At 47.8% G+C, this 17500-nt stretch overlaps 2 non-coding genes across 2 annotated transcripts in view; both read right to left on the bottom strand.

Moving 5' to 3' along the window:
* The window catches only part of LOC125772726 (large subunit ribosomal RNA), a 4187-nt gene extending 2860 nt beyond the window's left edge, over positions 1-1327 (bottom strand). Inside the window, exon 1 of the ribosomal RNA XR_007419594.1 lies at positions 1-1327. This exon is cut by the window's left edge and continues 2860 nt beyond it. This is a non-coding gene — a ribosomal RNA (large subunit ribosomal RNA).
* Positions 1328-2036: 709 nt separating this feature from the next.
* On the bottom strand, positions 2037-2194 carry LOC125772728 (5.8S ribosomal RNA). Its single transcript, XR_007419595.1, has one exon. It is a non-coding gene; the product is annotated as a 5.8S ribosomal RNA (ribosomal RNA).
* Positions 2195-17500: the final 15306 nt, after the last annotated feature.

The raw sequence follows: 17500 nt of genomic DNA, 5'->3' as shown, positions 1-17500 counted from the left end.
GAATAGGTTAAGATCATTTCGAACCTAGGCCTCTAATCATTCGCTTTACCAGATAAGAATAAGGCTCGAAATGCTACGTGCTCCAGCTATCCTGAGGGAAACTTCGGAGGGAACCAGCTACTAGATGGTTCGATTGGTCTTTCGCCCCTATGCTCAACTCTGACAATCGATTTTGCACGTCAGAATTGCTTCGGTCCTCCATCAGGGTTTCCCCTGACTTCGACCTGATCAAGCATAGTTCAACATCTTTCGGGTCACATCCTGCGCACTCCGGGGATGCCCGCTTGGGTGCAAGCACCCGTGACGGAGCACCCTGGGATGGAGGGGCTCGGTTCTATAAGGGGCTTGCGCCACCTATCCGTGCCCGTAATCCCGTGACAATCGAGTTGTCTTCGCCTGTGGGTTTAATGGTTATAATATACCGGCAGCACTTCTGCACATGGTATGTGGTATGCCCATTGGCTTGCGCGTAAGATAGACTTACTTGGTCCGTGTTTCAAGGACGGGTCCCGTAGGTGCCCCCAATGCTTAATGCGTCATCACCGATCGGAGGGTCAAGTGCTGATGGGCCTTCGGGCTAGTAGGCCGTGCGCTCTCATCCCCGCTCGTATCAATCCATCACGCTTCCAGCGACACACCAGCTCGGTCGGGCCCTGCGCCTCTCTGGTGTGAAAGGCGCGGAGACACTGGTCCGGGAAGCCGCCGAGCGTCCCGTACTGAGGAGCCGCCAACCACGAGCTAGGGGCCATTGCCAGTAGGAGTATTGTAATGGATCGCGATGTCCGTTGCTGCGGTCTTGATAAGTGCACGGCAGCCGACCCGGCGTGGGCCAACGTACCGCTGAATATCGCACCGCACGGAACATTGGGTTCTACAGGTTTGCGTCCCCTAGGCAGTTTCACGTACTCTTTGACTCTCTATTCAGAGTGCTTTTCAACTTTCCCTCACGGTACTTGTCTTCTATCGGTCTCATGGTGGTATTTAGCTTTAGAAGAGTTTACCTCCCACTTAGTGCTGCACTATCAAGCAACACGACTCCATGGAGCCGACCGTCTACTGTCACGTGGGTTAGTGCCGTTCTACGGGCCTATCACCCTCTCTGGGTAGATGAGCCACCTTCAAGTTGAACTTGAACTGTTTGCACCGTGCATAGTAGATAATGGTCGTTCCAGTACACGGAATCGGACAGGTGCAGTTACACACCGTCCCTACGTGCTGAGCTTCTCCCGTTTCGCTCGCAGCTACTCAGGGAATCCCGGTTGGTTTCTTCTCCTCCCCTTATTAATATGCTTAAATTCTGGGGGTTGTCTCACATCACTTGAGGCCTACAACAAAATCAGTCACATTCCATTCGTTCGAACCCGGGGCATAGCGAACCGATATATACGCAACAACACTTCACACCACACACACACACGGATTGGGGCAATTTACGGTCATTTTGAATCAACGATGGCCCCCCCGAGCACGTTGTCCGAATATCACTCCAATAAGACAACGAGTTCCGCTCGGCATCGTTTTGATTCGATCTCTCAACAACAACTCTCGGTCCGACTTGGTCCGACTTGGACCCACGATGTCTCCCCCCGAGCATGTCGAGCCAACTGCACCACTATTGTATTGGACAACATGTTCCCCTCGGGCATCGATGGGTTAATCATGCACCACTATTATAAAACCCTTTGACGTTTTCCCCCAAGCACGTTGATCCAGTATTACGACGGATACGGTCAACGAAATCTTGGACATCAAAGAGGTTTTCGATTGAATTTCCCCATGTTTCACAACGTACTCTTAGCGGTATCTACGATACGTCTCACTCTATTTGTGTGTGTGCGCGTTTACGTGCGTGCGATTTATGCGGTTCACCCCTTTACTTTCAGCGCCCTGCGGTCCCAACAAAGGTCCCGAGCACGCCATTATGCACAGTGTGGAAGCGTGTTTCCCCCACGACACTAGACGGGCTGCTCGCCATAGTGTTCTATTGTGGCACGCTCCACCCTGAAGTTTGGTTTGTTGTATATCAAGGAATTGATAGGCACTCAAGAATGTGTGCATCGGCCGGGTTTAATCGTCCGACGCGCAATATGCGTTCAACTTATCGGTGTTCATGTGTCCTGCAGTTCACATTGTGACGCGCATTTAGCTGCGGTCTTCATCGATCCATGAGCCGAGTGATCCCCTGCCTAGGGTTTTATAGTAAGGTTCCCAATGTAACACAATCCCGGTGGTACGTCCAAAGACTAACTTTCTGACTAAGTTGTCTTTATTACCCAATAGTCCCAGGCCTTGTGACTTGTGGCTCATGTCTACGCCCATGGCCACCATTCGCTAAGATAGTTTTGAGTCACTTTGAAGCCCAGGAACAACTCTCTTAGCACATGAGTTGACTGCGGCGTCAACTCATGTGCTTGGATCGGATCGAGCTATTGAGTATTGGGCCTGCATACTCGCTCATCCGTATCCTTTGCGTACCGCCCCATGGCCCTTGTATGTCTGCACCACAGTTCCTGTTCGTTCCGTGCCTATGGCCGGATACGTATTGCACATCGGTATACCTGTCGCTACTCAGGCAACTCGTGTGCGTGGATTGGATCGAGAACATGGTGTGTGCCCCATGTTATAATTGATAGTCCATATCCACTTTATAGGTTAAAGTCATAAGTTGTGATTGCACAACCATTCTTCATAAGAGTTTAATCACTCTTCAACTAACTTTCGTTCTGGTGTCTTGGTATCAAATCGCGTAAGACACAAGATTCTACTGGCCAAATAGAATCTAGCACATTGGTTAACCTGGCGCCGCAGTCAACTCATGTGCTTGGATCGGATCGAGCTATTGAGTATTGGGCCTGCATACTCGCTCATCCGTATCCTTTGCGTACCGCCCCATGGCCCCGTCCTTAGAGTTAATGACTAGTAGGCTTAACTCTTTGTATGTCTGCACCACAGTTCCCGTTCGTTCCGTGCCGTGGCCGGATACGTATTGCACATCGGTATACCTGTCGCTACTCAGGCAACTCGTGTGCGTGGATTGGATCGAGCTCATGGGGTGTGTAGAGATTCCATGTTATAATTGCAAGTCCATATCCACTTTATAGGTTAAAGTCATAAGTTGTGATTGCACAACCATACTTCATAAGAGTTTAATAACTCTTCAACTAACTTTCGTTCTGGTGTCTTGGTATCAAATCGCATAAGACACAAGATTCTACTGGCCAAATAGAATCTAGCACATTGGTTAACCTGGCGCCGCAGTCAACTCATGTGCTTGGATCGGATCGAGCTATTGAGTATTGGGCCTGCATACTCGCTCATCCGTATCCTTTGCGTACCGCCCCATGGCCCCGTCCTTAGAGTTAATGACTAATAGGCTTAACTCTTTGTATGTCTGCACCACAGTTCCCGTTCGTTCCGTGCCGTGGCCGGATACGTATTGCACAACAGTAGATACCATCACCTGACGTATCTAACACACCACTATTGTAACTCGTCGTCGAAGGACCTTTCAAGTGCCTGATGGCCAGGGGAGCTCTTACACGGCACGGAGACACAGTGATGCTCGCCCATCACAGTGTACAACGATCGAGTTTGCTTAAGTGTCTGGGTACCTACACACCAGACACAATGCAATGGCCACGGATCCACACAAGGCACATCACATGCAGAAAGCTTCACCAGATTATGACACATACCACACTCTTGTAACTCGTCGTCGAAGGGGCGTTCAAAGTGCCTTACGGCTAGGGGAGATCTAGCACGGCACGGAGACACAGTGATGGTTGCCCATCAAAGTGTACAACGATCGAGTTTGCTTTCCGCGCAAGCGTTCTAAGTGTCTGGGTATCTAAGCACCAGACACAATGCAATGGCCACGGATCCACACAAGGCACATCACATGCAGAAAGCTTCACCAGATTCTGACACATACCACACACATGCAACTCGTCGTCGAAGGGGCGTTCAAGTGCCTTACGGCTAGGGGAGATCTAGCTCGGCACGGAGACACAGTGATGGTCACCCATCAAAGTGTACAACGAACGAGTTGGCTTTCAACAAATTCTGACACATAGCAAGCGAGCGACCGAGCTACACCGAAGGCAGCCCATGGTTGGTCACTCGCGGACGATCATCAGTAATGATCCTTCCGCAGGTTCACCTACGGAAACCTTGTTACGACTTTTACTTCCTCTAAATCATCAAGTTCGGTCAACTTCAGCCATGCCAGCTGCAGCTCACGAAGGAACCGCGGAAGGTAAGCCTCCAGAAACCTCACTAAATAATCCATCGGTAGTAGCGACGGGCGGTGTGTACAAAGGGCAGGGACGTAATCAGCACTAGCTAATGACTAGTGCTTACTAGAAATTCCAGGTTCATGGGGACCGTTGCAGTCCCCAATCCCGACTAGATGGGCATTTTAGTGATTTCCCGTTCCTCTCGGAATGGGGGCGCCTATTGGCGAGAACACGCTGCGACCCACATTGTAGCACGCGTGCAGCCCAGAACATCTAAGGGCATCACGGACCTGTTATCGCTCATTCTCAGCTTGCTAAACACAAGTTGTCCCGCTAAGCAGGGCAAACGTAGCCGACGACCGCCCGTGAAGGCGCCGCCCGGCTGTAACGTCAGGTGCGCCCGGAGGCGCACTGCTGACAGCGTTCTAGTTAGCATGTTTGAGTCACGTTCGTTATCGGAATTAACCAGACAAATCATTCCACGAACTAAGAACGGCCATGCACCACTACCCTTAAATTTGAGAAAGAGCTATCAATCTGTCTTACCTCGATAAGTTTGGACCTGGTAAATTTTCCCGTGTTGAGTCAAATTAAGCCGCAAGCTCCACTTCTTGTGGTGCCCTTCCGTCAATTCCTTTAAGTTTCAACTTTGCAACCATACTTCCCCCGGAACCCGATTTTGGTTTCCCGGAAGCGACTGAGAGCACCGAATAGGGGTAGCGTCTCCCAATTGCTAATTGGCATCGTTTACGGTTAGAACTAGGGCGGTATCTAATCGCCTTCGATCCTCTAACTTTCGTTCTTGATTAAAGAAAGCATCCATGGCAAACGCTTTCGCTTCAGTTGGTCCTACGACGGTCTACGAATTTCACCTCTCGCGCCGTAATACCAATGCCCCCAACTACTTCTGTTAATCATTACCTCTAGGTTTCTGACAAACCAACGAAATCGTATAAACCGAGGTCATATTCCATTATTCCATGCAAGATTATTCTCGGCCAACGCCAACCCCACGGGGGGGCCGGACGCTTTGTCTTAGCCTGCTTTGAGCACTCTAATTTGTTCAAGGTAAATGTGAGTATCTTGAGCACCATGAGGAGCCCGTGCCGGAGTTAACCGGTAGCACGGTACTCGTTCACAGAGTAACGCCCAAGTACACCATTGTGAGTCGCAGCCGTGAGCGCGCGCACGAACGGCCCCGGCGTGTAACCGGGCGCCCGTGGCGGTCACGTGTCTGGACGGGCAATCAACTTCGAACGTTTTAACCGCAACAACTTTAATATACGCTAGTGGAGCTGGAATTACCGCGGCTGCTGGCACCAGACTTGCCCTCCACTTGATCCTTGTTGAAGGATTTATACTCAACTCATTCCAATTATGGACCATCGTTAGAGAGGTCCATATTGTTATTTCTCGTCACTACCTCCCCGTACTGGGATTGGGTAATTTACGCGCCTGCTGCCTTCCTTGGATGTGGTAGCCATTTCTCAGGCTCCCTCTCCGGAATCGAACCCTGATTCCCCGTTACCCGTCGCAACCATGGTAGTCCTCTACACTACCATCAATAGTTGATAGGGCAGACATTTGAAAGATCTGTCGTCAGTCGACAAGCGACCATACGATCTGCGTCCTTATCCAGACTTCAACTCAAGCCGCCCGGAGGCGATTGGTTTAACTAATAAGTGCACCAGTTCAGCTACCCGCGAGGGCAACAGTCCCGGCATGTTGCATGTATTAGCTCTGGATTTTCCACAGTTATCCAAGTAACTAGTGGTAGGATGATCTTGTGAATTATAGCTGTTATACTGAGCCTTATGCGGTTTCACATTCATTTATGTTTGTACTTAGACATGCATGGCTTAACCTTTGAGACAAGCGTATATTACTGGTAGGATCAACCAGAATTCGTTCCACTACAGACACACACTCGCTTAGTGGGAAATAAATTTCCACACAACTCTCTCTCTCTAGAACCATATGGAATGGCTCTTTGGTGTTGGGTAAGGCACCAATTTGTTGGGGTGTAACGGTCACCACCAACTTTAAGTTTGTTAGGGCACAACGGAAACCACTAACTAAACTTTAGGAAACTAAATTTCCTCACACATTATCTCTCACCATATTAGCACTAGGTGCTATCCACGATTGTACAACGTTTCAACTCTTGAATCGACCGTAGGGCCGCGGAATTGCTTCCGGGCCCCTATTCTCGCTATTAATTGTTCATCTCTTTCAATACATCGAGTTCGTTCCATTGGGTAGTTCGCATGGCGAACGTTTTGATGCAGCCCCCTGGGGGACCACGGCACTTTACACCGGGTATGGTGTATGCGCAACCTACAGATAACAATAAACCCCTTATGCGTGTGTAAACCGATGTTGGGCTGCTCAACATCTTTCACGGTTACATCACTTGCACCAGAACCCACGGTGCCGATTTGGTAATATGTTGTACATTTACTCAAGATGTACGCTTCGGCCCCTTATTCAGGGGCTCAAGCTATTACCAGCAAGAACAATCCTCATCCAGACTTGAACTCGAAACACCCGGAGGCGAACGGTTTAACTAATAAGTGCACCAGTCTTGAATCCATGCGTCGGTGGAAACAATGCCGGCGTGTTGCATGTATTAGCTCTGAACTTAGCGAGTGATTGCCTTGCAGCTGTCGAACTGAGCGTAGAGCGTGATTATCGCTCACTTGAACCATGTTGAATGGCTCTTTGGTGTAGGGTAAGGCACCAATTTGTTGGGGCGTAACGGTCACCACCAACTTAAGACTTGCTTATAGGCATTTCAACGTTTTCAACTCTTAAATCGACCGTGTTTCATTATCATCTCTTCTTCTTATTAAATGCATCGAGTTCGTTCCATTGGGTAGTTCGCGTGGCGAACGGTTTGATGCAGCCCCCCGGGGGGGACCACGGCACTTTACACCGGGCATGGTGTATGCGCAACCTACAGATCACCAATATATTTGTGATCGATAATGCACACTTCTTACACGACTGACCAGTCGACAGCGCTGCCTTCCTATTATGCGTGTGTAAACCGATGTTGGGCTGCTCAACATCTTTCACGGTTACATCACTTGCACCAGAACCCATGGTGCCGATTTGGTAATATGTTGTACATGGTCTCAAGATGTACGCTTCGACCCCTTAAGGGCTCAAGCTATTACCAGCAAGATCAATCCTCATCCAGACTTGAACTCGAAACACCCGGAGGCGAACGGTTTAACTAATAAGTGCACCAGTCTTGAATCCATGCGTCGGTGGAAACAATGCCGGCATGTTGCATGTATTAGCTCTGAACATAGCGAGTGATTGCCTTGTAGCTGTCGAACTGAGCGTAGAATGTGATTATCGCTCACTTGAAAGGGTCAAGCCCTTTCGAGTCGTCCGGTTTTTACGCCAGACGACTCGGTTCACCATCTTTCGGGAAGGGACCGTCTCGGTCGCAAGCTGCTCCGGTCCCCAAACAACCTGCGACAAATGATAGGAAATGCCGACATCAATACGTGTTCAGTTTGGTTTATCGCTCATAGGTCTTTTTGACCATCGATCCCTGATTATAACTCTCAATTAAACAGTCAGGAGAGTAAGGCATGCCCATCGATATCTCATCGACAGGCGATACCGCAAGAACGGCCAACGACACATCAGGTGATCGATTATTGCTACGACTTTTGCTTAATCGTTTCCACTCCTTAGAGAAAGAAACCCCCGGGGACCGTCTCGGTTGCAAGCTGCTCCGGTCCCTAAACAACCTGCGACAAATGATAGGAAATGCCGACATCAATATGTGTTCAGTTTGGTTTATCGCTCATTGGTCTGTTTGACCATCGATCCCTGATTAAACTCTCAGTAATCCAGTCGGGAGAGTAAGGCATGCCCATCGATATCTCATCGACAGGCGATACCGCTTGAACGGCCAACGACACATCAGAGGATCGTATCTTGCTACAACTTTTGCTTAATCGTTTCTTCTCCTTGGAGAAAGAAACCCCCGGGGACCGTCTCGGCCGCAAGCTGCTCCGGTCCCTAAACAACCTGCGGCATCAAATGATAGGAAAAGCCGACATCAATACGTGTTCAGTTTGGTTTATCGCTCATTGGTCTTGTTTGACCATCGATCCCTGATTAATACTCTCAATTAGAAGGTCGGTAGAGTAAGGCATGCCCATCGATATCTCATCGACAGGCGATACCGCATGAACGGCCAACGACACATCAGAGGATCGTATCTTGCTACAACTCTTGCTTAATAGTTTCCACTCCTTGGAGAAAGAAACCCCCGGGGACCGTCTCGGCCGCAAGTTGCTCCGGTCCCTAAACAACCTGCGGCATCAAATGATAGGAAAAGCCGACATCAATACGTGTTCAGTTTGGTTTATCGCTCATAGGTCTGTTTGACCATCGATCCTAGAATTCAACTTTCGAGTAAGGCATGCCCGTCGATATCTCATCGATAGGCGATACCGGTAGAACGGCCAACGACACACATCTAGGATCGCATTTACTCTTCCTTGGATGGATAACCAATACCCTAGGACCGTTTCATCGCGAGCTGCTCCGGTCCTCAAACAACTCGCGAACCACCGATAGGATGATATTAGGAATGGCCGACTTTCATCCTTTAACTCTCAGTTCTGCTTACCAAAACATAGGTACTTGGACCTTAAAGACCACTATATGTTCCCCGATCGGGGGCAATCGGAACGTCTATCCATCATCAACATCGTTTCACTCATTCCGAACCACCAAATTGGACAGACAGTACCATATTCACCAACCGATTGCTTCAACTTCGCAAACTGTATGGTAAGTTCTACTAATTTCACATCTTACCATCGACTAATAGTGCATAAATCCACTTGGAAATCACTTTTCCTTGGTCCTCGGACCTTCTACGACAACGTCCAACAAATATCCGAAGTCGTTTCCCAACTTAGACCAAGCATTTCGTATCTTTACTTCTAATCGATTTTTTCTCTCATAATTGACGATCAAAATCTAAAAACCACATTTTGAGCCAGAAGCAGTCGTCCGATCGTCCTGGGGGTAGTCTCAATCGATTTAGAAGGGCCCAATTCATAAAGATACGTACTCAGTCAAATTCATGCTTCTGGCTCACCTACCCCCTATATAGAAAACGAAAGCGTACAGGCGTGGAAAACGTGCCATTTTTCTCCATCACGGACTTTTTTTTTCTCGTTGCACCGACTCTAGTAAAAAAGTGAAATTTTTTACTAGTTACCAACTTTTGCAAATTATCATCGGATATCACTTTTCATGGTCTATAGTAAGTTCTTATCACGTTTTAGTAGTTTTTGAAAAAAAAATTTTTTTGAACTTTTCAAAATTTTTCAAAACAAAGTTTTTGTAGGCGGTTTTGTGTATGGAGGGTTACTAGTCTCGGGGTCACTGTTTGACCAAAAAACCACTATATATCATTCGAAAGGTAATTTCAAGGGCTACAAAAAATTGTTCTACGGCACCCCCCTCCGACGTCTAGTATTCGAGTTATTGGCCAAAAACCATCACTTGAGCGATTTTTCGTTCAGGGTACCCGACTCTAGTAAAAAAGTGAAATTTTTCTCGATTGACCAAGTGTTGCAAATGACCATCGGATTTCACTTTTTATGGTCTATAGTGAGTTCTGATCACGATTTGGTACTTTTTGAAAAAATTTTTTTGACGCACTTTTCAAAATTTTGCAAAACCAAAACTTTTTAGGCGGTTTTGTGTATGGAGGGTTACTAGTCTCGGGGTCACTGTTTGACCAAAAAACCACTATATATCATTCGAAAGGTAATTTCAAGGGCTACAAAAAATTGTTCTACGGCACCCCCCTCCGACGTCTAGTATTCGAGTTATTGGCCAAAAACCGCAACTATAGCGGTTTTTCGTACAGGGTACCCGACTCTAGTAAAATGATGCGATTTTTACTAGTCTAGGAACTTTTTGGTCAAAAAATCAAGTATATGTCATTCGATAGATAATTTCAAGGGCTACCAAAAATTGTTCCACGACACCCCCCTGCGACGTCTAGTATTCGAGTTATTAGCCAAAAACCGCAACTTAAGCGGTTTTTCGTCCAGGGTACCCGACTCTAGTAAAATGATGCGATTTTTACTAGTCTAGGGAACTTTTTGGCCAAAAATCAAGTATATGTCATTCGATAGATAATTTCAAGGGCTACCAAAAATTGTTCCACGACACCCCCCTGCGACGTCTAGTATTCGAGTTATTAGCCAAAAACCGCAATTATAGCGGTTTTTCGTCCAGGGTACCCGACTCTAGTAAAATGATGCGATTTTTACTAGTCTAGGGAACTTTTTGGCCAAAAATCAAGTATATGTCATTCGATAGATAATTTCAAGGGCTACCAAAAATTGTTCCACGACACCCCCCTGCGACGTCTAGTATTCGAGTTATGGGCCAAAAACCATTCATACTTGAGCATTTTGCTCATTTTGCCTGTACGGGTAGCGGGGACTAGTAAAATCAGGCCAATTTTACTAGAGTAGGGGTCCTTTTTGGTCAAAAAAACAACTTTTGCTCGTTCGATAGGGAATCGATAGGGCAACAAAAAATCGTTCTACGACCCCCCCTTCCGATGTCTAGTATTCGAGTTATGGGCCAAAAACAGTTTATAGCTAATTTTTCACTCGATTTTTCACCAAGTATCGCACATTACTCCGGTTCTATACATTGGATCGTCAATCTTTAAGATTTTATGGGTAGTTCCAACTGTTTGCTACATTTCATCCATACATCACCAACCGATTCAATGTCTGTGCTAGAAGTTATTAGAGGAATAAAAAAATTTACCCTTGGCTTTGGACCGTACAATTTTACCCATTTCTGGCCCATATTTGCCCCATAGCTCCGCCGGTATCCAAGATATGGCCACACTTTCTTCTGGCCATGGGTAGATGGCACTTGTGGCTAGATTTCTTCCATGCACCACTAATCGCTACCATGTCTGTGGCCGGAGCTATTCACGAAAGCGCCTCGCGCACTTGGTCGGATTTTTGGTCCAACTTGCACCATTTTTGGCCCATATTTGCCCCATAGCTCCGCCGGTATCCAAGATATGGCCACACTTTCTTCTGGCCATGGGTAGATGGCACTTGTGGCTAGATTTCTTCCATGCACCACTAATCGCTACCATGTCTGTGGCCGGAGCTATTCACGAAAGCGTCTCGCGCACTTGGTCGGATTTTTGGTCCAACTTGCACCATTTTTGGCCCGTATTTGCACCATAGCTCCGCCGGTATCCAAGATATGGCCACACTTTCTTCTGGCCATGGGTAGATGGCACTTGTGGCTAGATTTCTTCCATGCACCACTAATCGCTAACATGTCTGTGGCCGGAGCTATTCGACGAACAACCTGCGCATTTACCTAGGTACTTTTTCGGATTTTTGGTCCAACTTGCACCATTTTTGGCCCATATTTGCCCCATAGCTCCGCCGGTATCCAAGATATGGCCACACTTTCTTCTGGCCATGGGTAGATGGCACTTGTGGCTAGATTTCTTCCATGCACCACTAATCGCTACCATGTCTGTGGCCGGAGCTATTCGACGAACAACCATCGCATTTACCTAGGTACTTTTTCGGATTTTTGGTCCAACTTGCACCATTTTTGGCCCATATTTGCCCCATAGCTCCGCCGGTATCCAAGATATGGCCACACTTTCTTCTGGCCATGGGTAGATGGCACTTGTGGCTAGATTTCTTCCATGCACCACTAATCGCTACCATGTCTGTGGCCGGAGCTATTCGACGAACAACCATCGCATTTACCTAGGTACTTTTTCGGATTTTTGGTCCAACTTGCACCATTTTTGGCCCATATTTGCCCCATAGCTCCGCCGGTATCCAAGATATGGCCACACTTTCTTCTGGCCATGGGTAGATGGCACTTGTGGCTAGATTTCTTCCATGCACCACTAATCGCTACCATGTCTGTGGCCGGAGCTATTCGACGAACAACCATCGCATTTACCTAGGTACTTTTTCAGATTTTTGGTCCAACTTGCACCATTTTTGGCCCATATTTGCCCCATAGCTCCGCCGGTATCCAAGATATGGCCACACTTTCTTCTGGCCATGGGTAGATGGCACTTGTGGCTAGATTTCTTCCATGCACCACTAATCGCTACCATGTCTGTGGCCGGAGCTATTCGACGAACAACCATCGCATTTACCTAGGTACTTTTTCAGATTTTTGGTCCAACTTGCACCATTTTTGGCCCATATTTGCCCCATAGCTCCGCCGGTATCCAAGATATGGCCACACTTTCTTCTGGCCATGGGTAGATGGCACTTGTGGCTAGATTTCTTCCATGCACCACTAATCGCTACCATGTCTGTGGCCGGAGCTATTCGACGAACAACCATCACATTTACCTAGGTACTTTTTCGGATTTTTGGTCCAACTTGCACCATTTTTGGCCCATATTTGCCCCATAGCTCCGCCGGTATCCAAGATATGGCCACACTTTCTTCTGGCCATGGGTAGATGGCACTTGTGGCTAGATTTCTTCCATGCACCACTAATCGCTACCATGTCTGTGGCCGGAGCTATTCACGAAAGCGCCTCGCGCACTTGGTCGGATTTTTGGTCCAACTTGCACCATTTTTGGCCCATATTTGCCCCATAGCTCCGCCGGTATCCAAGATATGGCCACACTTTCTTCTGGCCATGGGTAGATGGCACTTGTGGCTAGATTTCTTCCATGCACCACTAATCGCTACCATGTCTGTGGCCGGAGCTATTCACGAAAGCGCCTCGCGCACTTGGTCGGATTTTTGGTCCAACTTGCACCATTTTTGGCCCATATTTGCCCCATAGCTCCGCCGGTATCCAAGATATGGCCACACTTTCTTCTGGCCATGGGTAGATGGCACTTGTGGCTAGATTTCTTCCATGCACCACTAATCGCTACCATGTCTGTGGCCGGAGCTATTCACGAAAGCGCCTCGCGCACTTGGTCGGATTTTTGGTCCAACTTGCACCATTTTTGGCCCATATTTGCCCCATAGCTCCGCCGGTATCCAAGATATGGCCACACTTTCTTCTGGCCATGGGTAGATGGCACTTGTGGCTAGATTTCTTCCATGCACCACTAATCGCTACCATGTCTGTGGCCGGAGCTATTCACGAAAGCGCCTCGCGCACTTGGTCGGATTTTTGGTCCAACTTGCACCATTTTTGGCCCATATTTGCCCCATAGCTCCGCCGGTATCCAAGATATGGCCACACTTTCTTCTGGCCATGGGTAGATGGCACTTGTGGCTAGATTTCTTCCATGCACCACTAATCGCTACCATGTCTGTGGCCGGAGCTATTCACGAAAGCGCCTCGCGCACTTGGTCGGATTTTTGGTCCAACTTGCACCATTTTTGGCCCATATTTGCCCCATAGCTCCGCCGGTATCCAAGATATGGCCACACTTTCTTCTGGCCATGGGTAGATGGCACTTGTGGCTAGATTTCTTCCATGCACCACTAATCGCTACCATGTCTGTGGCCGGAGCTATTCACGAAAGCGCCTCGCGCACTTGGTCGGATTTTTGGTCCAACTTGCACCATTTTTGGCCCATATTTGCCCCATAGCTCCGCCGGTATCCAAGATATGGCCACACTTTCTTCTGGCCATGGGTAGATGGCACTTGTGGCTAGATTTCTTCCATGCACCACTAATCGCTACCATGTCTGTGGCCGGAGCTATTCGACGAACAACCTGCGCATTTACCTAGGTACTTTTTCGGATTTTTGGTCCAACTTGCACCATTTTTGGCCCATATTTGCCCCATAGCTCCGCCGGTATCCAAGATATGGCCACACTTTCTTCTGGCCATGGGTAGATGGCACTTGTGGCTAGATTTCTTCCATGCACCACTAATCGCTACCATGTCTGTGGCCGGAGCTATTCGACGAACAACCTGCGCATTCACCTTCTCGTTGCACTTCTTCGGGAATTTGGTGCAACCAAGTTTTCACTATAACTTGGTCATTTTCCGTCCATCGGACATGCGGTTTTGGGTGTCGATACTTGACACCGCACGCTACAATATGTTCCTCCACGACCATGTGGTCCGATGCTTCCAACAGGAGCTATTCGAGGAGTACCGATTTTTCACCATTAAAAATGCTCAATTTTGCACCAACTTTTGCCTATAACTCAGGCTGTATCGATCGGATCTTCAATCTTGAAAAAGTTTTGGATAGGTGGCACCAAATGCTACATTTCGTTCTTCCACGTCAACTTTGTCCGATGTCTAGCAAAAAAGTTATTCGCGAACCAAGTCCAGAACCCATGCAATGGCTGCCCTCATTGCATACATCACGGCGGTTAACTCTCGTTACTCTATACCGTGGACTTGGTACTTTTTCAGGCATTCGTTGCTACTTCTTGGTTCATGATATTCGTTTACGGTCTTCACTAGGGCATTTGGTGCTCCTTATCGGTTCATGATATTCGTTTACGGTCTTCACTAGGGCATTTGGTGCTCCTTATCGGTTCATGATATTCGTTTACGGTCTTCACTAGGGCATTTGGTGCTCCTTCTCGGTTCATGATATTCGTTTACGGTCTTCACTAGGGCATTTGGTGCTCCTTATCGGTTCATGATATTCGTTTACGGTCTTCACTAGGGCATTTGGTAATGGGCTTCCCACTTTCTACTGATCGATCCATACTCACTTGCGTGCACCTAGCCTAGGAAGGTTTCCTATGGCTTCCCATCTTTCTACTGATCGATCCATACTCACTTGCGTGCACCTAGCCTAGGAAGGTTTCCTATGGCTTCCCATCTTTCTACTGATCGATCCATACTCACTTGCGTGCACCTAGCCTAGGAAGGTTTCCTTGGGCTTCCCATCTTTCTACTGATCGATCCATACTCACTTGCGTGCACCTAGCCTAGGAAGGTTTCCTATGGCTTCCCATCTTTCTACTGATCGATCCATACTCACTTGCGTGCACCTAGCCTAGGAAGGTTTCCTATGGCTTCCCATCTTTCTACTGATCGATCCATACTCACTTGCGTGCACCTAGCCTAGGAAGGTTTCCTTGGGCTTCCCATCTTTCTACTGATCGATCCATACTCACTTGCGTGCACCTAGCCTAGGAAGGTTTCCTATGGCTTCCCATCTTTCTACTGATCGATCCATACTCACTTGCGTGCACCTAGCCTAGGAAGGTTTCCTATGGCTTCCCATCTTTCTACTGATCGATCCATACTCACTTGCGTGCACCTAGCCTAGGAAGGTTTCCTATGGCTTCCCATCTTTCTACTGATCGATCCATACTCACTTGCGTGCACCTAGCCTAGGAAGGTTTCCTATGGCTTCCCATCTTTCTACTGATCGATCCATACTCACTTGCGTGCACCTAGCCTAGGAAGGTTTCCTATGGCTTCCCATCTTTCTACTGATCGATCCATACTCACTTGCGTGCACCTAGCCTAGGAAGGTTTCCTATGGCTTCCCATCTTTCTACTGATCGATCCATACTCACTTGCGTGCACCTAGCCTAGGAAGGTTTCCCTTTGGTACCGACTTCCATCTACGCACTCGATATAACCTAGGTACTTGGTACCGATGATGGTTAACACTCAAGCATTTCTTGCATCCTGCGTGCAAGGTACCAATTTTCACTTCTCAGGTGCGTTTATGAGCCCGCATTAATCCAATATCGCTCTGATGGCCTTTCTTATTATTTCATCCGATAGCCCTTGCCAAAAGCTACCAAAAGTTCCTCCACGGCCATGTGCTCCGACGCTTAGTTTAGGAAATATTCGAAAAAATTCAAAATAGGAAGCATTTTCTTATTGGAAAATCACCTTAAATCGATGGCCATTTTTTGGGCAAAAACTTTAACGTCTTCCCGACTTTGCGGGAATTGCGAATTTTAGGCACCCAGAGAAAATCTTTTACTTTAAGGGGGCGGCCGCGAAGTTGCCCAAAGTCTCGGACACAAAAATTCTCAAGTTCCCCACTCTAGTAAATCGCCCTATGAGTATCTCCTGGCCCGCGAGCTCTGCGAGCGGGCCAGCTTCGGCGATTTTTGCCTTTTCGCCTAGGCGGTTCTTCTACGAAATTGGTCCACAGCTTTTGCTCAGAAAGCTAGCATTTGTTGCAACAGTTAGGTACTTGGTACCACATTTTGGTATCCATTTGGGCATTTGTGGCAACTACTCGGTACTTTGGCCCACATTTCGCTCTACTCGGGCTTCTATGGTGGTACTTGTCGGTACTTCTGGCCAACTTAGGCCAATTGGGTGCAACTTGTGGGTACTCTGTGGGTACTTTAGGGCGTATTGTGTCTTTCGGGTGAACCTTCGCTATACTTCATGGGTACTGATGGCCAACTTAGGAGCATTCAGTGCAACCTTTGGGCCTAAGGAAATTTGTCCAACTCTTTGGACTTAGAAAATTTTCTGGACTTAGAAAATTTTCTGGACTTGTAAAAATTTTCAAATGTTCAATTTGGCCCACATTTCGCTCTACTCGGGCCTCTATGGTGCTACTTGGCGGTACTTTTGGCCAACTTAGGCCAATTGGGTGCTCTTTGTGGGTACTCTATCGGTACTTTTGGCCAACTTAGGCCAATGGGGTGCTATATGTGGGTGCTCTATCGGTACTTTTGGCCATGTTAGGCCCATTCGGTGCTATTTGTGGGTACTCTATCGGTACTTTTGGCCATGTTAGGCCCATTCGGTGCTATTTGTGGGTACTCTATCAGTACTTTTGGCCAACTTAGGCCAACTCAGTGCTACTTGTGGGTACTCTATCGGTACTTTTGGCCAACTTAGGCCAACGCGGTGCTATTTGTGGGTACTCTATCGGTACTTTTGGCCAACCTAGGCCCATTCGGTGCTATTTGTGGGTACTCTATCGGTACTTTTGGCCAACATAGGCCAATTGGGTGCTACTTGTGGGTGCTCTATCGGTACTTTTGGCCAACTTAGGCCAATTGGGTGCTGCTTATGGGTACTCTATCGGTACTTTTGGCCAACTTAGGCCAATTGGGTGCTCTTTGTGGGTACTCTATCGGTACTTTTGGCCATCTTAGGCCCATTCGGTGCTATTTGTGGGTACTCTATCGGTACTTTTGGCCAACATAGGCCAATTGGGTGCTACTTGTGGGTGCTCTATCGGTACTTTTGGCCAACTTAGGCCAATTGGGTGCTGCTTATGGGTACTCTATCGGTACTTTTGGCCAACTTAGGCCAACTCAGTGCTTCT

The sequence above is a fragment of the Anopheles funestus genome, assembly GCF_943734845.2.
Source record: "Anopheles funestus chromosome X unlocalized genomic scaffold, idAnoFuneDA-416_04 X_unloc_101, whole genome shotgun sequence".
Lineage (NCBI taxonomy): Eukaryota > Metazoa > Arthropoda > Insecta > Diptera > Culicidae > Anopheles > Anopheles funestus.
This window is presented reverse-complemented; position numbering and strand designations above follow the sequence as displayed.